At 35.9% G+C, this 23,775-nt stretch overlaps 1 long non-coding RNA gene across 2 annotated transcripts in view; it reads left to right on the top strand.

The window, feature by feature from the left end:
- LOC307184496 overlaps positions 1-23,775 on the top strand; it is a 302,936-nt gene that overhangs the window by 219,379 nt on the left and 59,782 nt on the right. For both annotated transcript variants that reach the window (XR_013827728.1, XR_013827729.1), the window contains one exon: positions 10,374-10,484. This is a non-coding gene — a long non-coding RNA (uncharacterized lncRNA). The remainder of the gene's footprint in view (positions 1-10,373; positions 10,485-23,775) is intronic.

The following is a 23,775-nucleotide window of genomic DNA, read 5'->3' as shown; positions in this document are numbered from 1 at the left end:
CATCCAAAAACAACACAATACATTTTCTTCTCAAGTGCTCGTGGAGCACTCTCCAGAGTAGATCATATCTTGGGTCACAAATCAAGCCTTGGTAAATTTAAGAAAATTGAAATTGTATCAAGTATCTTTTCCAACCACAATGCTATGAGACTAGATATTAGTTACAGAAAAAATCTGTAAAGAATACAAACACATGGATGCTAAATAATACACTACATAATAATCAAGAGATCACTGAAGGAATCAAAGCAGATATCAGAAAATACGTACAAACAAATGACAATGTAAACACGACAACCCAAAACCTATGGGAGGCAGCAAAAGCAGATCTAAGAGGGAAGTTTATAGCAGTACAATCCTACCTCAAGAAACAAGAAACATCTCAAATAAACAACCTAAACTTACACCTAAAGAAATTAGAGAAAGAAGAACAAAAAACCCTCAAAGTTAGCAGAAGGAAAGAAATCATAAAGATCAGATCAGAAATAAATGAAAAAACAATGAAGGAAATGATAGCAAAGATCAATAAAACTAAAACCTGGTTCTTTGAGATGATAAACAAATTCATAAACCATTAGCCAGACTCATCAAGAAAAACAGGGAGAAGACTCAGATCAACAGAATTAGAAATGAAAAAGGGGAAGTAACAACTGACACTGCAGAAATACAAAGGATCATGAGAGATTACTACAAGCAACTATATGCCAATAAAATGGACGACCTGGAAGAAATGGACAAATTATTAGAAAAGCACAACCTTCCGAGACTGAACCAGGAAGAAATAGAAAATATGAACAGACCAATCACAAGCACTGAAATTGAGACTGTGATGAAAAATCTTCCAACAAACAAAAGCCCAGGACCAGATGGCTTCACAGGTGAATTCTATCAAACATTTAGAGAAGAGCTAACACCTGTCCTTCTCAAACTCTTCCAAAATATAGCAGAGGGAAGAACACTCCCAAACTCACTCTATGAGGCCACCATGACCCTGCTACCAAAACCAGAGAAAGATGTCACAAAGAAAGAAAACTACAGGCCAACATCGCTGATGAACATAGATGCAAAAATCCTCAACAAAATACTAGCAAACAGAATCCAACAGCACATTAAAAGGATCATGCACCATGATCAAGTGGGGTTTAAACCAGGAATGCAAGGATTCTTCAATATACACAAATCAATCAATGTGCTATTGAAGGATAAAAACCATATGATCATCTCAATAAATGCAGAAAAATCTTTCAACAAATTTCAACACCATTTATGATAAAAACCACCAGAAAGTAAGCATAGAGGGAACTTACCTCAACATAATAGAGGCCATATATGCCAAACCCACAGCCAACATTGGTCTCAATGGTGAATAATTGAAATCTTTTCCTCTAAGATCAGGAACAAGACAGGGTTTTACACTCTCACCACTATTATTCAACATAGTTGTGGAAGTTTTAGCCACAGCAATCAAAGAAGAAAAAGAAATAAAAGGAACCCAAATCTGAAAAACAGAAGTAAAGCTGTCAGTGTTTGCAGATGACATGATACTCTACATAGAGAATCCTAAAGATGCTACCAGAAAACTACTAGAGCTAATCAATGAATTTGGTAAAGTAGCAGTATTCAAAATTAATGCGCAGAAATCTCTTGCATTCCTATACACTAATGATGAAAAATCTGAAAGAGAAATTAAGGAAACACTCCCATTTACCATTGCAACAAAAAGAATAAAATACCTAGGAGTAAACCTACCTTAAGGAGACAAAAGACCTGTATGCAGAAAACTATAAGACACTGATGAAAGAAATTAAAGATGGTACAAAGAGATGGAGAGATATTCCATGTTGTTGGTTTGGAAGAAGCAACATTGTGAAAATGACTATACTACCCAAAGCCATCTACAGATTCAGTGCAGTCCCTATCAAACTACCAATGGCATTTTTCATAGAACTAGAACAAACAATTTCACAATTTGTGTGGGAACACAAAAGACCCCAAATAGCCAAAGCAATCTGGAGAAAGAAAAATGGAGCTAGAGGCATCAGGTGCCCAGACTTCAGACTATACTACAAAGCTACAGTAATGAAGACAATGTGGTACTGGCACAAAAACAGAAATATAGATTAATGGAACAGGATAGAAAGCTCAGAGATAACCCCACACACATATGGTCACCTTGTTTTTGATAATGGAGGCAAGAACATACAATGGAGAAAAGACAGCCTCTTCAATAAGTGGTGCTGGGGAAACTGGACAGCGACGTAAAAGAATGAAATTAGAACACTCCCTAACACCATACACAAAAATAAGCTCAAAATGGATTAAAGACCTCAATGTAAGGCCAGACACTATAAAACTCTTAGAGGAAAACCTAGGCAGAACACTCTATGACATAAATCACAGCAAGGTCCTTTTTGACCCACCTCCTAAAGAAATGGATGTAAAACCAAAAATAAACAAATGAGAGCTAATGAAACTTAAAAGCTTTTGCACAGCAAAGGAAACCATAAACAATATGAAAAGACAACCCTGAAAATTTGAGAAAATATTTGCAAATGAAGCAACTGGCAAAATATTAATCTCCAAAATTTACAAGCACCTCATGCAGCTCAATATCCAAAAAACAAACAACCCAATGCAAACATGGGCAGAAGACCTAAATAGACATTTCTCCAAAGAAGATATACAGGTTGCCAACAAACACATGAAAGCGTGCTCAACATCACTAATCATTAGGGAAATGAAAATGAAAACTACAATGAAGTATCACCTCACACTGATCAGAATGGCCATCATCAAAACATCTACAAACAGTAAATGCTGGAGAGGGTGTGGAGAAAAGGGAACCCTCTTGCACTGTTCGTGGTAATATAAATTGATACAGCCACTATGGAGAACAATATGGAGGTTCTTTAAAAATCTAAAAATAGAACTACCATATAACCCAGCAATCCAACTACTGGGCATATACCCTGAGAAAACCATAATTCAAAACCAGTCATGTACCACAATGTTCCTTGCAGCACTATTTACAATAGCCAGGACATGGAAGCATCCTAAGTGTCCATCGACAGATGAATGGATAAAGAGGATGTGGCACATATATACAATGGTACAATGGAATATTACTCAGCCATAAAAAGAAATGAAATTGAGTTATTTGTAGTGAGGTGGATGGACCTAGAGACCATCATACAGAGTGAAGTAAGTCAGAAAGAGAAAAATAAATGCCGTATGCTAACACATATATATGGAATCTAAAAAAAAAAAGGGTTCTTAAGAACATTGTGGCAGGACAGGAATTAAGACGCAGATGTAGAGAATGGACTTGAAGACACGGGGAGGGGGAAGTGGAAGCAGGGAAGTAGTGAGAGCGTGGCATGGACTTATATACACTACCAAATGTAAAATAGATAGCTAGCGGGAAACAGCTGCATAGCACAGGGCGATCAGCTTGGTGCTTTGTGACCACATAGAGGGGTGTAATAGGGAGGGTGTGATGGAGATACACGAGGGAGGAGATATGGGGATATATGTATACATATAGCTGATTCACTTTGTTAAAAAACAGAAACTAACACGCCATTATACTTCAATAAATATGTTAAGAAATAAATAGCCCCTTAGTCACTTTGATTCCGAGTTTTCTTGCCTTCAGCCAAATAATTTCCTTGATTAAGTCTCCAGGAAGAGCTGACACAGTCTAAGTGTATGGCTCTGTCTGTAGGCCCATCTTTCCACAAAGTCATAAGTGTCTTCTGTAAACCTGGAAGGAAGCCCCTCCCCTACCTTTTCACACACACAGTTCTCTTGACATCGTCCAGTTCAGAGACTTCAGGCACAATTGTCAGATATGGAAACTAGCCAAATCATCCAAACTCCATTTACTGTGGGAAACTAGAGGACAGAATACCCGTGAGAAACATCTGATAGCAAAGATGAACAGTGTGTGTTGTAGATGTCTGCAATTTCAGGAGACGCTGAGATTGGAAGAGGATAAGGAGAGCTATAGAGAAAAACTTCAGAAGTTAGTGAATATATTGGAGGGAAAGACGTGTCCAAGAATATGTTGATTTTGGAGATGGAGAAAACTGTGACGAGTTAAGCAAGGAGACAGGATCTGTGAGATGATGGAGCCAATGCATGTGAAAGTGTGTCATGTTGGAAAGATGGAAGAAACCTGGCTTAGCAGGGATTAGTTTGGGATTGTGGAGGATGTGACCAAACTGAGAGAGCCAGGCAAGTTCCTCCTCCCACTAGAAGGCTCCCAACACTCCTTACAGAACCAGTGGAATGATGAAAATGGTTCATGATCGCTTTAGGATGTGACAGCTGAGTTATGGCTGCTTCCTCGTAAGAGTGCAGGTACCACAGGCTGACAGATACCAGGTGGCCGGTGTTAGGGAGATGCTGGGAGCATTTAAAAGGATCTAATTCTAGGATATGGAATAGATATGAAACTCTCTTATAGCTTGGTTCTCTTATTCTTATATGTGATAGGACTTTCGGACCTAATTGAAATCTAATGAGCAGAACCAGTAGGTTTCATTCAGATAGAGCATTTTAACTTTGACCAGAAGGCATTTTCATTGATTTTTAAAGACTTTATTGTAGTTTTGTGTTTTTATTACTGAATTTAAGACAAATTCTTCCACAAAAGCTGGCTGACAAGTTTGTTGAATCATTTTTTTTGTATTCACATGAATTCTCATTGAATATTCTATAACCACATATTGATATAATGCCATTTTTTGGTCTAGTTATTACCTATCTCCTATTGTGCTAAGTGAATCAAGATGATGTGATCAATTATGTCTTTTTCTGTAAATAATCAGTTAGAGCTTCTAATGTGGAACATACATTTTTCTAACAAAAGTGTATTTCTGCGAGGAAAGGGTGGTAGATTCTGTGGGGTGATAGAAAGGGGGTTTTCACCTCCTGCCAGGCGGTTTCCTGTACTTACTGATCATCACCAGCTCCCTGGGATACTGCTCAGTCATTCAAATGCAAGTCTCCCAATCCCTCTTGTAGTTTAGTGTATTGAGGGTGGAGGAGGTAACTTGAGAGCCATTTGCATCTAACCAGTCAGTCAGGTGGATGCCAGTGGGCTTCTCTTATTCCTATATATCCCACTGCAAGCATGTATGATCCCCATCTTTTCCAGCAGAAAGACTTGCACACTCTTTGAGTTGTGGTTCCCTATTTCATATGCTAGCTAGTTTTCAGGGATTCCTCAACATTTTGAGGTCCCTCTGACACTTATTGATTTGGGGGGGCTGTTATAGACTTAATTTATATATAATTTAATGTCATTTCTAGAGAATCTGGTGAGAAGGAGAGAAACATGAATGTGCTCAGTCCATTACTTTACTCCTCTCCTGCAGATAAGATGGATTTTGTTTCTCTGGATGGAAGTAATTTGGGCATAAAAATAGGTTTCTATTTCCAATAGTATGCAAGTGCTCTCATATACACAACCGCTATTATTGTCTTATTTTATTTTGTATATATTTGGCATCTTTCTCCAGTCTGATTAGAAGAAGAATTATCCACATTATTTTCACTTCTCTAAGGAAGAGGTGGTCCAGTAAAAAAATAAAACTGAAGGAGAGACCAGGTGGCCAATTGTCTTCTGAGTCACTTGCATTCTGTTTATTTCTCCTTTTTATGAATTTCTCTGAGTATACATCACACTGAATTGGCATGTCATGAGGTAAACAGCCACAGAAATACAGATGCCATTTCCATTTTGGGGCAGCAGAAATACACATTCTAGATCAGCAGTCAGCAATCATCCTGGAGTCAAAAAGTGTGGTATTTTGTTAGGGTTGATTTAGTAGTCTTTAAATAAAAAAAAACCCATTGTATGTTGAACTTAAATTATTGTAGAATTCATCCTATTTAATCCTATTTAATATTCTATTTAGGCCTTTTTTTGGGGTGAGGTGTTCCTTACCAACCAACCCTGTTTGCCCAGGATTAAGTGTTCTGTGCCCTGGCAATCTGCTCAGTGTATCCAGTGATAACTGGCATTTTTAATTTACCTGAGACCTAGCTACTTTGTTTTCAGTCTTTCACTAGATCTGTGAAAATGTGTTTTCTATAATCTAATTCCTTAATATATATCAGGTAGCAATAGAGAAATAGCTATAGAAACATAAGGCTGAATTATCCATTGGTTTGGAATGTTCGAATTTTCTCTTTTTTTATTGTATATCAGATTGCAAGGAGTGACATAGATGAACAATGAAATTTTTATTTCTGTATTTCTGAGAAAACAATACTGTAAGATTAGCTATCACTTTAGAATGTTATTTTAATCATAATATGAAACTTTTAATTTTAATTTTTCTTTTCTCTGATTTTCAGTATTAGAAAATATTGCATCAGGATGATTCTGTATGCTTCAGATATGTGCTTTTCTGTATGTTCATCTTTTATTGCTTATTATCTTTTAACTATGTATTTGAAAACTTATAAAGAAATTCTGCCAAAGAATTAGTATGTGAAGGGAGTTCATACTCAATGATATTATAGAAAAATATTTTGGAGTACTGGAAAAGAAAACTGTAATATTCTTATAAACAAATATTTGTTGGATGTGTCCTTTGGGAAAGGCCCTGTTGTAGGAGTTAAAAACAAAGATATTAAAAACCAAACCTGTGCCTTTATGAGCTAACATTCTATAGAGAATAAATGAAACATATACACATACAAAGTGAGACGACAAAAATGAAGTTGCTAATAACATAAAACAAATAAATAAATCTATATACAAGTAAATTGTCTAACTTGACTAAGTTGAGGCTAATTTTTACTTTATTTCAGTCTCTAGGAAATTTATTCTATATCCGAATTCTATAAATGTCTAAAAGCGTTTGCACACTACTGACATCTTTTGGGGGGGTAAAACATATTTTCTGAGTAAAAGTTTATCAGGAAAAGCTTTATAAATTTTTAAACTATGTTGAAATGGTATTATGCTTGGTCAGTCTCCAAATTTTTTTATCTTGATATCTCACTTTTTAACCCTCTTTGAACCATCTAACCTTTTAGGAGTAGCTCTCCCATCCTTATATTTAATATTTGTTTAGTGCTTACTATAAGGCACATGTGCTTTATGTACTTAATCACTTTTTTTTTTTTTTTTTTTGCGGTACACCGGCCTCTCACTGTTGTGGCCTCTCCCGTTGCGGAGCACAGGCTCCGGACGCACAGGCTCAGCGGCCATGGCTCACGGGCCCAGCCGCTCCCCGGCATGTGGGACCTTCCCGGATCGGGGCACGAACCCGTGTCCCCTGCATCGGCAGGCGGACTCTCAACCACTGCGCCACCAGGGAAGCTCTTAATCACTTTTAGTCCTTGTGCATGATCACACAAAAAGGATGGATACAGTTGGGAATTTAAGCACTGAAGTTTACCATTGATTCAACAGCATGATGAGTCACCCTAACAATGAATCAAATGATATTTTAGTTGAATATTTTGCATATAACATGTGGATGTCCAGTACACACTTGATGATTGACAAACCGGTGGCTGCTGATGACACAGAAAGTCCAGTGCAATGTTTATGTCATCTCGGTTCCATTTTTAACACTTCATCTGTGTTCATTTTAGCACAAGAAATCTAATAAGTCTTGTTGACTAGCCTTGGTGGGCCCTGAGAAAATTGGAGAGCAGGCTTGGTAGATATAAGTTTCAGGGTTTGGGAGCTATGTAAAAATGATCAAAAGGGTTGCCTTTCCTTATTTCTAATATCCTAATTCCCTCTTGAAATTTCCCTAATGCTTATTTCAGGATATGTGACCTCTTAACTGGTAATCGATTGGTTCTTCTGTATTAACCAATCTGTCTTGACAGTTCAGTTAATAGTTCAATCAGGTAGTAACAGATTTTTGATTGATAATCTGTGGGTTAGGTCAGAATAGTAAAGATGGCTGTACAGTTAGTGAAATACCATTTTGAGTACACATTCATATGATCTTTCATGTGAGTCATGGGCTTCTCCTTTAAACTCTAACTCTGCTCCTAGCACACCTTGTCTCTTGTGTACTTAAAAGTGAAAAATCACTAGATTCCTAAAGTAGGTTTAATTTATCCCATACAGTACAAGTCTTTTCCCCCACAGATGTTTAGAGACACAGCAGGAAAGATTGCATATTCATAATAGCATGAAAGAGCAGATCCTGGCTAAATATTATCAACATAGAGTATTTCTTCTGGCCCATGTTTTACCATTTGTCTTGAATTGCTAAACATACAAGGCAGCATGTGAAGTATATTTATGCAGCTGTAATTGTGATGATGATTATTTTTTTCCCCAAGTCCTGCTGGGCAGTAGATCTTTCTAGAAGAAATAAAATCATCTCCTGTTTCTGATTAGTATACTGCATAATCTGATTTCAAGCTAACAAAGAAGATATACTGATTCAGTTTAGCCACGTTGGAATATGGTCCTGTGGATTTAATGAAGATGCTTTCAGGAATTAAAAATAATCTGAAAATAAAGATGGAAGTCATGACATATTTTAAAACTAAAGAGATCTCTTCATGTAAGCTGGCCAGTTCAGTTTCTGTCAAGCCTAACCACATGCTATCGTGATATTAAATCAAAAAACAAGCACATTTCAGTGGCACAGATAATAGAAAATGACAGGGTTCGGATGCACTTTTGCTTATGTGTTGTGTTATCTGGATAATTTCTAAATTTTTCCAATCAGACATCAAGATAGATAAAAGTCTGGCTTGATTTTTAAAAATCATATTTAGTAGATCTAAGGCAGTTTGAAGACAAATGGAATCTTTGAATTTCTGGTGGGCAATTTCTAGCATAGACTTCTCGTTTTCAATACAAATTGAATTATATGAATAAGTAGTAGCTCAACAAGCTACAGAAATAAAATAGCAAACATTTACACATACATCGAATCCTCCCTTACCTCCCCTATCATCAGAAATGGAGTTATTTGAATTGAAATTATGTAATTATTGCATATCTTATGGTGCTGAAGAGTTTCTTCCCATGGAAACTGAGGATATCTGCTTCTTTTAATATTGACAAAATTAATTTTATTAGGCTGTGGAATTCGACGAATTTGGGGTTGACTTAGAAGTGAGTATCCCCTGTTATACTTCAATCCCTATCATATAGTGGTATATACAATAGCCATATTGTATTAAGATAACTATTATCTAGAGCAGATCATTCATTTGATTTACATTTCTATTTTCTTATCTGGAAAATGGGGATAATAATACTTAGCTTATAGTGTTGTTAAGAGGATTTAAAAAGTTAAACTTAATAAAGTGCTTAGCAGAAGGTAAGTTTGGTTAGTCTTACTTCTGTGGTCTCAATTGCCTATTTCGGGAAGTTCTATCACTTTTAGGTCCTTAGGTGACTACTGTATTGAACTCATACTGAAGAGTTCATTAAAAGAGATCTCAGATCTGCTTAGATACATTATCTAATTTAGTCCTAGATCCCGTTAGAGAGAACACACGCAATATGAACACTGGGACATGAATTTATTTGGTTGGGGTAAAATACCAAAGAAACAAGGTTAAAGATTTAATTTCTCTTTGAACTGGTCACCCATGAGGGCACAATTAAAATTTATCAGTTATCTATTATATGCCAGTCATTGCTTAAGGTATTTTATTTTTGTAAATTATCTCAGGAGAGCCTCACCTTATGACTGTTTTGCAAGGTGAGAATCTGAACCTCAAAATGTGAAGTAACCTCTACTAAGTCAGAAAGTAAGCAGTGAAGCCTAAATTCAAACCTGGATTTTACTACATTTGTAGTTTAGTCCCCTGACTCTATGACATTGGACTGAAATTACAAATACTGCACACTGTGTTACAAATGCAAGTTATTTAGCACAAAGGCAACTATGCGACTGTGTGAAAGGACCTGAATAGATATTTAGAGCCAATTGCAAATCTTAGACAAGAAAGTTCTATCAATTTGCTCTCTGATTCTCTATCAGAGAATTCATTGTTGCGTTTGCTGGTAATCACCCATATTACAAGTCTCAAAAGGAATCTGAAATAATTCTAAATTGAATCATTTAAACAATCCATTCAAATTACAAAATTCTTAGTTATGTTTTGAAAGATTTTATTCAAAGTTGGGGCAATTTCGCCCTATATTACAAGTGTTCTGAATTCTTTAGTGAAAATGGCATTCCTTTAACTTAGATATAAAAGAAGAATGACCTTTAATGCAAATGAATAAGAAATCTAAAGAACCATATATATGATATGAACTTAATATTTTTCCTTACTTTTGTTCCTCATTTAAAAGTTAAAGTTCAACTCTACTATTCAATGAGTTCCCAAATTTTATAGATCAAATTGTCCTCTGTCTTTAGGCTGTGTCTCTCATTGGGATTACAAACCATATGCAAGGATTTCAACCCATTGAAGGAATCATCGTGCAGTCTGAAGAAGATTCAGCCCAGATACAGAGCTTTGTTTCGGTGGTGAGCTTGAATCATTTTCCTTCATTGTAGTTTCATTCTGAAATGCTCTATAATATTGCATCTGATAAATACATGCAACCTCTCTTTGCTTAGTGGATTCCAAGTGAAGTGTGTGAAATATATTGTCTTGAGCTGGTATTGTCCTTTTGGTCATCTGGTCCACCATCTGACTTTCTTATTCTGCCTTGTTTCTTAGGAAGAAATCTCTAAATTTCATGAGATCCCTGTGTAGCTGGGGGTATATGTAGGTGGGGGTAGTATGTGAGCAGTTGCTCAGAAGTTGAGTAATGTGGCAGTAGGGTACCTGTTAAAAGGAAAAGTTTGAAATCCTGGAAGAAATAAAATATGAAAATTATATTTAAATGAAGTTTTCCAGTTTTGTCTTTGATATTAAACTGATGAGGTAATCTGCTTTCAGAAGTTAAAATAGAGATCTAAAGGTTATAATAATATCAATGCAAAAATAGCACAGAGAGAGGAAGAGGTGGAGAGTTCATTTAAATATGAGAATCATTTGCGGAGATGTAATGGCTCTATTAATATTAATTACGCCATTATCATTCACTGCTCTCAAAATCAAAAATTGCCAGTCTATACCTTAAACTGGCAGAGAGACTGAAATGTAAACAGAAGTTGACAACCTTGCTTCTGTGCACACAGGTTGTCCATGATTCTTAGTTTAAAAACATTCTAACCAATCTAACATTGAGAAAAGTCTAGGTTTGGCAGAAAAGCTCTGGAGGTGAAGAATTTGTTACTTCCAAGTGTTGCTCTTATGGTACCTTGAGCTTGGCTTTCCACTAGTTTTTGAAGTGCTGAAGTTGCCTCGTCTCAGGTTCTAGTTCCCTCATAGGTCTGCTTAAACTCCTTGGTGAGGGGTAGGGGAAGAAAGAGAGTGCTGTCTAGCCTCCAAAGGGGCTCTTAACAGCAAGGAGAAAACCAAAGGGACAAATGTCTGTTTCTAGCTAGCCGGGATAGAGAGTATGGCCTGTTTAGAAAACCATTACTTAGACTAGAAGGTTTTCATAATTTGAGGATGGGTGATGGTGGAGATAAAGATTTTTATGCCTGAAAAACTATCCCATCTGGGATAGGATAGTCTTTTAACTCTGCACATTGATCTTTTTTTTCTTGAAGCAATTGACATTTAACAAGGAAGAAAACAACATTTTGAAGGTTGTATTTATTTGTTTAATAGTGTCACTGACCTAGTGTTTGGAAGAGAATGTTTTTATGTGCAGTTTAAAATGTTTAATATTGAGTCCTAAACAGATCCATTTCATTAAATTCTCAAGACTTTGATTTTTACCCCATTAAGTTCCATTATTAAAATTACCAGGTGATATCTGAAAAGTTATATCTCTAATAATTGCACAGGTCTCTTCCTCCTTTTTAAATGTAAAATGCTATTTTAAATGAATCATAGCATGTATTTAGCTGCCAGTTTGAATCCCCACATCTGGGAATCGTCCCAAGATTACGCACTTCCTGTCTGGAGGAGGTCACATTCTCGGTATGAGCCTCAACAGCAATGATTTGATGCAGCAGTAAAAAGAGGTACCCCAAGTGAGTCCATGTGATAAAATATGGGAAAGGGGTATGGATGTCTGGGGTTCTCAATGGATGATGATAATTAAACCTCCAAATTTGAATTTCTCCTCTTTTTTTATAACTATGCCTACCCTGAAAAAAAAAAAAAGATTTGAAATATGGGCAGAGGGGTGTGGTGCCATATGGCATCACAAACAAAATTACCCAAACACTTCAGAAACAAGCAGGGCGCATTTCTCCCTCCATTCAGTAACCATATGAACTCAACACGTTAGAAGCTCCCTTCAAGTTGATTCAAATGAGCTCTTTGTCTTTTGGGCTCCAGTGTGTTTCCTTGAAACAAAAACCAGGGCACCTTGGAGAGGAGTTACAACGAGGTCCTTGCAGGGTCTGAATCCAATATTGCAAAGGTTGTAGAACTACTTTTTAAGTGAAAGAATTTTCTGAAGGAGCAAGAAGATGTATAACAAAAGAATCATTGTCACCAACAAGCAGCAAGCCTGCTTTTGGCACAGAACTGTTCTGGGAGTTGTTTATAGAAAATTAAAGAGAACTATTTTTGCCCTAATGGGGTTTATCATTGGAGAAGGACAGTTTTGTTTTATGATAAACAATGGGCACACAGACATTTTTATAAAGTCCTGAGAATAAATTGATAACTAAAGAAGCAGTGAAATATCCAGGAAATATTAGTAAAATGTGGATATGGGTTATTTGTGGATCCTTGATTCCTAACCTCTGAACCCAAACTTTCTGTTCCTTCTTGCATGACCTATAGTTGCACATGTTTTCTTGCTGATATCCGTCACAACAGCTCTTTTGATTTTTTTCTTTGAAGTTACCGTTTGGCTTATTTAAAACATACAGACTGCCTAAGGACCAGGAAACCTTGTGCCATCTATGGGATTGCATACTCAATATATAAACTAAACACCTAAAATTGAATTGAGAATATAATATAAATCATAGGAAAGAAAATCCCAAGAAGTATTTACCGGAAGTAATTAGAGCAAAAAAAGAGATTTCCAGAGGTCTAGAAATGTATCTGACAAAGCTGAGAGAGAGACAAAGTTTAGACATTTAAAAGGATCCTGTATTAGTTCTAGATCCAGTTTAAGTGCTCAGTCGGAGACCACTGATTTTCAGTTAAAGTAACTATGTTGATTTGAGTAGTTGGTGAAAGTTTAAAAGGTAAAGTTAATGAATGAATAATTAATTTAATAAATACTTTTGAATACATGTTAGGAAACCAGTTTAGTCAACATTTTAAGTGGCCTCACTACAGGACAATTGGAACAGAATAAAAGCACGAGTTACTTCATTTTTGTTAGCTACACAGTTTCCAAGGTATTTAATCACTTTTGGAGTTTTAATTAGACAAGTTTTAATATTCAGACATTTTTTGAACTTTGGACACCACTGATTAATTTTAGTTCTTTATTTAGCATATATAGCATCATGCTAGTTACCAAAATAATAATTGAGTTACTGTAACACTTCATTATTGAAAAGTCAGACTCTTGACAGCCTCAAAACTATTAAGATTTGCAATAGGTTGAATTTTTTTCCTTTCCATTATGGTTTATTACAGGATATTGAATATAGTTCCCTGCGCTATACAATAGGACCTTGTTGTTTATCCCTTCTTTATATAATAGGTTGCATATGCTAGTTCTAAACTCTCAATCCAGCCCTCCCCTCTCCCTCCTCCCCCTTGGCAATCACAAGTCTGTTCTCTATGTCTGTGAGTCTGTTTCTGCTTCATAGATAAGTTCATTTGTGTTAAATTTTAGATTCCACATGTAAGTGATATCATATGGTATTTGTCTTTCTCTTTCTGACTTACTTTACTTAGTATAATAATCTCTAGGTCCATCCATGTTACTGCAAATGGCATTATTTCATTCTTTTTCATGATTAATATTCTATTGTATACATTATATATACCACATCGTCTTGATCCATTCATCTGTCCATGGACATTTAGGTTGTTTCCATGTCTTGGCTATTGTAAATAGTGCTGCTATGAACACTGAGGTGCATGTGTCTTTTTGAATTATAGTTTTGTCATATATGCCCAGAAGTGGGATTGCTGGATCATATGGCAACGCTATTTTTAGTTTTTTGATGAAACGCCATACTGTTTTCCATAGTGGCTGCACCAATTTACATTCCTGCAAACAGTGTAGGAGGGTTCCCTTTCACCACACCCTCTCCGACATTTGTTACTTGTATACTTTCTAATCATGGCCATTCTGACCAGTGTGAGGTGGTACCACATGGTAGTTTTGATTTGCAATTCTTTAATAATTAGTGATGATGAGTATCTTTTCATGTGCCTCTTGGTTATCTGTAGGTCTTCTTTGGAGAAATGTGTATTTAGGTCTTCTGCCCATTTTTTGAATCGGTTGTTTGCTTTTTTGTTATTGAGTTGTATGCGCTGTTTGTATATTTTGGAAATGAAGCCTTTGTCAGTCGCATCATTTGAAAATATTTTCTCCCAGTCCATTGGTTGTCTTTTCATTTTGTTTATGGTTTCTTTTGCTGTGCAAAAGTTTATAAGTTTAATTAGGTCCCATGTAATAGATTGAATTTTTAAATGTACTCACACATACAACACAGCACACACACTTGGGTCTAACTATCCATTCACACATGTTTGAATATTACCTTATTAACAGCTTGAAGATGACTTTATTTAAAAGTTAAGAACAAAGAGGGCTTTGAAATATTTGCTAGTCCAGAATATTAACCACTAAATACCCATCTTCTTTTCCACATTTCTTCCATCATCCCTGACAAGCTTATGAATGTCCTGGCTTCTGTAGCATAACCTAACCCTAAACTTGCTGGAACCACAGAGTTAAGCCATCTGTGTTGCCAGAGAAGCAAGTGTGACTCTGGGTCACTGAAGTGCAGTCTCAGAGTCCAGAAGCAGGCCTTTCTTCCCTTGCCTGTTTATTTTTAAACTCTTTTTTGAAAAATCAAAGTTTGCAATTGCCAAAGCGGTTCAACAGCTAACTAATCCATAGTTCATTTCAATTGATCTTTAAAGTTCACAAAGATACATTTTTCTAAGTGGCTGGCCCCTATATACATGTCAACATAAATCAGTGTAGATCACACAAGTGACCCAGAGCTCTGAAGGTAAAGCTCTGTATTGGCCATCTAAAAAGTTGTTGGAACAGACTTGCCCTTTGGTAGAAACACATTGGGATGGAATAACGTTTCTTGTGCCTGAAGACAAACAATCAAGTGATGTCATTCGTGCTTGAAGAGGGCATCAAAGCATCTTCTATTTAAACAAATGGAGCAACAGATTCTAATAGAAAAACAAAGTTACTTTCTATGACTCCAATGTGCTTTATTGATGGAAGTTGTATAGTTTGCTTCCCTTAAGATTGTTTACTAAAACAACTTGCAATATGACTTGAAAATGTTCCATATTTATAAACTGATTTTTTTAATTATGCAATTTTCATATCAATTTTACTTTGGAAAAAGCAATATAAAACATAAAAACTCATTACATTCTCCAACTCTAAAGGGTCTGTAGCAAAAAAATGCTAAATACTATTTCTAAGCCATAGACTTAGGGACAACACATTGGGGAAAAATAATGATAATGCGTTCTATATGATATAGTGTGAGGATTACCTAAATTGATAAAGTAGTGATGTGCAGCTTAACTACAAGTTAAGATCTATATCACTTGATCTTAAAATTGTTTACTTGAAAATCAACTTTATTGTTAAGGTAGTCAAAAGAAGTATATGCATTTCTCAAGCATTAGCCATAAATTGAGAACTTTGATTGTGGACACAAATTAACTATTGGAGGCTTCTCCTTTTTAAAATTATGCTTAATTTTGCTATCTTTATCTAGGTTTTTTATCATCTTAGTTAGAGTTTAAGGAAAATATATCTTATTGTATTTTAGTTACCCCATGAATGCATAAAAGCTAAAAATAGTCAAGAAAAAGGATAAAAGTAAAGGTGTTAGAAATGATATATGATGGAACAGTGGAAACCTCTTTGAGACCCCTTTATTTGTTATCTGCCATTGTTCCTTTATGGTTTATTGCTTTAATGTTGGGTTTTAAACCTATAGGTCTTTGTGACTGCTTTCTTGAAATCAGTTTATTATGTACTTAATTGGCCTGACTCTACTATTTGTACTTGTATATTTATACAGGTGGTAGACCACAACCTAGAAGTCTCTACACATCAAGAATCTTAGACTTACTGTGACTTTACTTTGAATTCTTAAAATAAATGAGTTTTCTGCTTTCCTTTTTTGCAAACAATCAACATTTCTCAGTTGTAAGGCAAAGAGGCATAACCAGGGCTTGAATGCTAGTTTTCCCTATTAACATAGTTAAAGAAAGTGGTTAGTGACTCCTCTCTCCCAAGATTGCTGAGTGGGGAATAAATATGAAGGGAAAAATTATGCTGTTTAGTAAGTAGTTAATGAAGCAGTAAGTAGTTAATTTTAGTAAGTAGTTTTAGTAGTTAATTTTAGTAGTTAATTTTAGTAAGTAGTTTAGTTTAGTAGTTTAGTTTAGTAGTTTTAGTTTAGTAGTTTAGTTTAGTAGTAGTTTTAGTTTTAGTTTAGTAGTTTTAGTTTAGTAGTTTAGTAGTTAATTTTAGTAAGTAGTTAATTTTCTTGGATGAAATTGCTATCTGTCATTATGATCCTTTTGCCGTTTGTGTGGGGGATCTGTTACAAAATTATTCAATGTGTATTAAACTCTTGATATTTATCCTGTGTATCTCATCCTCCTCCAAGCTTCCTTGCTTGAATAAATATAACTTCTTTTGACCCAACTGTACAAACCAGAAACATGGGAGTGATCCTGGACTCTCTTAGCCCCAATATACATATTGAATCCATCTACTTCTCTTCATCTTCACTGTACCCCTAAACCAAGCCACAGTCACTTTTATTTAGACTATTTCAGTAGCCTTGTAACTGGTCCCTCCATCTTGCTCTTAATTTCTTCCAATTCATTTGTTATGAAGCAGCCAGGATAGTTTTTGTTTCTTGGGGTTTTTTTTAAACAATAAAAAAACTTAAAATGCCCCAGTGACTTTCTGGTGTATTTGAGATACGTAAAGTAGAATATCCTTAAGAGAGTTTTTTAGGCTCTGCACAATCTGGTCCCTATCTACTGTTCTGTGTTCATCTTGAGCCATTCTCTCCTTTGATTCATTGCTATTTCAAATACACTGGCCTTAATTTAGTTTTCCAAAGGGACAAAGCTCTTTCCCACCTGAGAACTTTCAGACTTGATGCTCCCTCTGGTTGAAACACTTCTTCCACTACTTCCAGTACTACAGACTGTGCCTACTCATTCTTCAAGTCTCAGATTAAATGCTACTTCCTCATTGAGGGGATCCCTGGAGGACCAATTTAAACTAGATATACCCTGTTATTCTCTTTCGTAGTGTGCTGTAAAGTGTGAATTCTGCAAGCCAGGGTGCTAAAACCCTGCACATTCCAAAGAAAGGTCTGTTATAGGACTGTCTCATAAAAGATGAATACTAGGCCTTTGGGGATATTCTGCCTGATAAGAAATTTTTGTATGCTTGAGGCCTTAAACTTACACAGTGCCATTTTGGTTAGATAGCTTATCTAAACAATGCTATTGATGATGAATGTCTGCTTTTGCCATGAGGAATAAAATCTGAGTAGTTGAGGTCAGTCATACAGGAGTTACATATCTATGTGACTGGATCTCAGTTAAAACCCTGAACGTTAATGCTCAGTGAGTTTCTGTGGTTGGCAGTGCTTTAAATGTGTTGTGTCACATTGTTGCTGGAAGAGTGAAGTGCACTCCCATGCAACTGCACTGTGAGGGATCTCCTGGAAGCTTGCACCTGCTTTCTCCTAGATTTTTCCCCATCTGCCTTTTCCCTTTGCTGATTTTAATTGTGTTCTTTCTCTGTAATAAACTGTAACTGTGAGCATAACTGCTCTCCTGAGTACTGTGAGTTTTTCTAGAGAATCATTAGGACTGAAAATAATAGGAACTCAATATCTTGTTTTTTTCCTTCAAAACAATGATCTCCATTTATCATTATATATAATTGTTTATTTAATTTTTTTCTTGATTTCTACACATTCTACTGGAAATTAGGAAGTGCATTATTTTCTTTCTTTCAGTTTACCTTATTCTTGGCATAGCACAGTAGGTACTCAATAAATATCTGTGGAATGCAAAGTATATTTATAGTATTGGGTGAAAACAAAAATTTAAATAGCTCTAAAGAAGTTTAAATAAGATATGATAATGTTGTCCTTCAATTGGATTTTAGCCTTTAAATATTATGATTTAGATTTACTACCCCAATAATTAGTATATAATTGGAAACAGAAAGTCACCAAAAAGGCCACGACTAGAAAAAGAAATTTACAAAGGAAAAAAATCTCATTGTTAAAGGCAAATACACAGTAAAGGTAATAGATCAACTATTTGTAAAACTAGTAGGAAGGTTAAAACAGAAAAGTAGCAAATCACCTATAACCACAATAAGTAGTTAAGGGATACACACAACAAAAAGATGTAAAATATGATGTCAGAACAATAAATTTGGGGAGGCAGTAAAAATGCATGGTTGTTAAAAGTCATTTGAAATGATGAGATCCGCAACTTAAAATGATCATGTATATATGTGTATATCTACTTACCTCATGGTAACCACAAACCAAAAATATATAAAAGATACACAAAAAAGAGAAAGGAATCCAAACATAACATTAGATAGTCATCAAATCACAAGGGAAGAGAACCGTAGAAGAATAAAGGGGGAAAAAAAAGCTACAAAAACAACACCAAAACAATTAGCAAAATGACAGTAAGTACATAGAATTTCTTTAGATGTAAATGGACTAAATGTTCCAATCAAAAGACATAGAGTGGCTGAATGGATCCAAAAATAAGACCCATATATATGCTACCTGCAAGAGACTCACTTCTGATCCAAAGATGCACAGAGACTAAAAGTGAGGGGCTAGAGAAAGGTATTCCATGTAAATGGAAACAAAAAAAAAGCTGAAGTAGTAAAACTCGTATCAGACAAAATAGACTTTAGAACAAAGATTGCAATAAGAGACAAAGAAGGACATTACATAATGATCAAGGGATCAGTCAAAGAAGAAGATATAACCAATGTAAATATGTATGCACGCAACATAGGAGCACCTAAATACATAAAGCAACTATTAAAAAATGTAAAGGAAGAAATCGACAGTAACACAATAATAGGGGACTTTAACACCCCACTTATATCAGTGGACAGATTATCCAGACAAGAAATCAATAAGGAAACAGTGACCTTAAGTAACACATTAGACCAGAGGGACCTAACTGATACTTATAGAGCATTCCATCTGAATGCAGCAGAATACACATTGTTTTCAAGTGCACATGGAACATTCTCTAGGACAGATCACACGCTGGGCCACAAAATAAGTCTTAGTAAATTTAAGAAGATTGAAATAATATCAAGCAACATATCTGATCACAACAGTATGAGACTAGGAATCAGCTACAAGAAAAAAGTGCAAAGAACACAAACATGTGGAGGCTAAACAATATGCTACTAAACGACGAATGAGTCACTAAAGAAATGAAAAAAGAAATAAAAACATACCTGGAGACAAATGAAAATGAAAGCAAAATGATCCAAAATCTATGGTATACAAAGAAAGCAGTTCTAAGAGGGAAGTTTATAGTGGTACAAGCTTACCTCAGGAAACAAGAAAAATCTCAAATAAGCAATCCAACCTTACACCTAAAGGAACTAGAAAAAGAACAAACCCAAAGTTAGTAAAAGGAAAGAAATCATAAATATCAGAGCAGAACTAAATGAAATAGAGATAAGAAAAACACTAGAAAAGGTCAATGCTAATAAGAGCTGGTTCTTTGAAAAGATAAACAAATTGATAAACCGTTAGCCAGACTCATCAAAAGAAAAAAAAAAAGAGAGCCCAAATCAGTAAAACAGAAATGAAAAATAAATTATAACTGACACCACAGAAATACAAATGATTGTAAGAGATTACTATGAACAATTATACACCAATAAAATAGGCAACATAGAAGAAATGGGAAAATTTCTAGAAATGTACAATCTCCCAAGACTGAATTAGGAAGAAATAGAAAATATAAACAATTTACCAGTAACAAAATTGAATAAGTAATAGAAGAAAATCTACCAACAAACAAAAGTCCAGGACCGATGGTTTCTCACAATTCTACCAAAAGTTTAGAGCAGAGTTAACACCAATTCTTCTCAAACGTTTCCAAAAAAATTTGGAGGAGGGAACACTTCCAAACTCATTCTACAAGGCCAGTATCACCCTGATACCAAAACCAAAGATATTCCAAAAAAAAAAGAGAAAATTATAGATCAATATCACTGATGAACATAGGTATAAAAATCATCAATAAGATATTATCAAACCAAATTCAACAATATATTAAAAGGATCATACACCATGATCAAGTGGGATGTATCCCAGTGATGCAAGGATGGTTCAATATTTGCAAATCAATCACTGTGAAACACCATATTAACAAAAGGAAGGATAAAAATCACATGATTATATCAATAGATGCAGGAAGCCTTTGGGAAAAAGTCAGCATCCATTTATGATAAAAAACCTCAACAAAGTAGGCATAGAGGATACATACCTCAACATTATAAAGGCTATATATGACAGACCACAGCCAACATCATACTCAATGGTGAAAAACTGAAAGCATTTCCTCTAAGATCAGGAATAAGACAAGGATGTCCACTGTCATCACTTTTATTCAATATAGTGTCAGAAATCCTAGCCACAGTAAAGAAATGAACTTTTGGAGAAGAAAAAGAAATGAATACAAATTGGAAAGGAAGAAGTAAAACTATGACATGATAGAATGCATAGAAAATCCTGAAGTTACCACCAAAGAACTACTAGAACTGATGAATGAATTCAGTAAATTAGCAGGATACAAAATTAGCATGCAGAAATCTGTGTTTCTATATACTAATGACAAACTATCAGAAATAGAGATTAAGAAAACAATCCCCTTTACAATCACATCAAAAACAATAAAATACCTAGGAATAAATCTAATTAAGGAGTTAAAAAACCTTTACTTGTAAAACTATAAGACACTAATGAAAGAAATTGAGATGAGAGATTGGTTCAAGATGGTGGAGTAGAAGGATGTGTGCTCACTCCCTCTTGCAAGATCACTGGAATCACAACTAACTGCTGAGCAATCATCAACAGGAGGGCACTGGAACTAACCAAAAAAGATGCCCCACATCCAAGAACAGGGGAGAATCCACAGTGAGATGGTAGGAGGCATGCAATCACAATAAAATCAAATCCCATGGCTGCTGGGTGGGTGACTCACAAACTGGAGAACACTTATACAACAGAAGATGACCCACTGGAGTAAAGGTTCTGAGCCCACGTCAGGCTTCCCAACCTCAGGGTCCAGAAATGGGAGAAGGAATTTCTAGAGAATCAGATTTTGAAGGCTGGTGGGATTTGATTGTGGGACTTTGACAGGACTGGGGAGAGCAGAGACTCCACTCTTGGAGGGCACACACAAAGTAGTGTGTGCATCAGGACCCAGGGGAGGGAGTGGTGACCCTATGGGAGACTGAACCAGACCTACGTGTTAGTGTTGGAGGGTCTCCTGCACAGATGGGGGGCGGCTGTGTCTCACCACGGGCACAAGGGTACTGACAGCAGAAGTTCTGGGAAGTACTCTTTGGCATGAGCCCTCCCAGAGTCCACCATTAGCCCCACCAAAGAGCCAGGTAGGCTCCAGTCCTGGGTGGCCTCAGACCAAACAACCAACAGGGAAGGAAACAAGCCCCACCCATCAGCAGACAAACAGATTAAAGTTTTACTGAGCTCTGCCCACCAGAGCAACACCCAGCTCTACCCACCACCAGTCCCTCCCATCAGGAAGCTTGCACAGCCTCTTAGATAACCTCATCCACGAGAGGGCAGACAGCAGAAGCAAGAAGAATGACTATCCTGCAGCCTGTGGAACAAAAAGCAGATTCACAGAAAGATAGACAAAATGAAAAGGCAGAGGACTATGTACCAGATGAAGCAACAAGATAAAACCCCAGAAAAACAACTAAATGAAGTGGAGATCAGCAACCTTCCAGAAAAAGAATTCAGAATAATGGTAATGAAGGTGATCCAAGACCTCGGAAAAAGAAAGGAGATAAAGTTCGAGAAGATGCAAGAAATGTTTAATAAAGACCTAGAAGAATTAAAGAACAAACGCCTAGAAGAAATAAAGAACAAACAGAGATGAACAATACAATAACTGAAATGAAAAATACACTAGGAGGAATCAATAGCAGAGTAACCGAGGCAGAAAAATGGATAAGTGACCTGGAAGACAGAATGGTGGAATTCACTGCCACAGAACAGGATAAAGAAAAAAGAATGAAAAGAAATGAACACAGCCTAAGAGACCTCTGGGACAACATTAAATGCACCAACATTCGGCTTATAGGGGTCCCAGAAGGAGAAGAGAGAGAGAACGACCTGAGAAAATATTTGAAGAGATTATATTCAAAAACTTCTCTAACATGGCAAAGGAAATAGACACCCAAGTCCAGGAAGTGTAGAGGGTCTCAGGAAGGATAAACCCAAGTAGAAACACACTGAGACACATAGTAATCAAACTGACAAAAATTAAAGACAAAGAAAAATTATTAAAAGCAACAAGGGAAAAACCACAAATAAAATACAAGGGAACTCCCATAAGGTTAACAGCTGACTTCTCAGCAGAAACTATATAAGGCAGAAGGGAGTGGCATGATATATTTAAAGTGATGAAAGGGAAGAACCTACAACCAACATTACTCTACCCAGCAAGGATCTCATTCAGATTCAATGGAGAAATCAAAAACATTACAGAAAAACCAAGCTAAGAGAATTCAGCACCACCAAACTGGCTCTCCAACAAATGCTAAATGAACTTCTCTAAACGGGAAACACAAGAGAAGAAAAGGACCTACAGAAACAAAGCCAAAAATAATTAAGAAAATGGTAATAGGGACATACACATCAATAATTACCTTAAATGTGAATGGATTAAATGCTCCAACCAAGAGACACAGGCTTGCTGAATGGATACAAAAATAAGACCCATATATATGCTGCCTACAAGAGACTCACTTCACACCTAAGGACACATACATACTGAAAGTGAGTGGATGGAAAAATATATTCCACTCAAATGGAAATCAAAAGAAAGCTGGGAGTAGCAATACTTATATCAGATAAAATAGATATTAAAATAAAGAATGTTACAAGAGACAAGGAAGGACACTACATAATGATCAAGGGATCAATCCAAGAAGAAGATATAACAATTATAAATATATGTGCACCCAGCATAGGAGCACCTTAATATGTAAGGCAAACGCTAACAGCTATAAAAGACGAAATCAACAGTAACACAATAAGAGTGGAGGATTTTAACATCTCACTTACACCAATGGACAGATCATCCAGACAGAAAATTAATAAGGAAACACAAGCTTTAAATGACACAATAGACCAGATAGATTTAATTGATATTTATAGCACATTTCATTCAACAACAGCAGACTACACTTTCTTCTCAAGTGCTCATGGAACATTCTCCAGGATAGATCACTTCTTGGGTCACAAATCAAGCCTTGGTAAATTTAAGAAAATTGAA

This window comes from Stenella coeruleoalba (genome assembly GCF_951394435.1).
Source record: "Stenella coeruleoalba genome assembly, chromosome: 3".
Taxonomy (NCBI): Eukaryota; Metazoa; Chordata; class Mammalia; order Artiodactyla; family Delphinidae; genus Stenella; species Stenella coeruleoalba.
The sequence above is the reverse complement of the archived record's forward strand: the minus strand, read 5'-3'. Positions and strand labels throughout refer to the sequence as shown.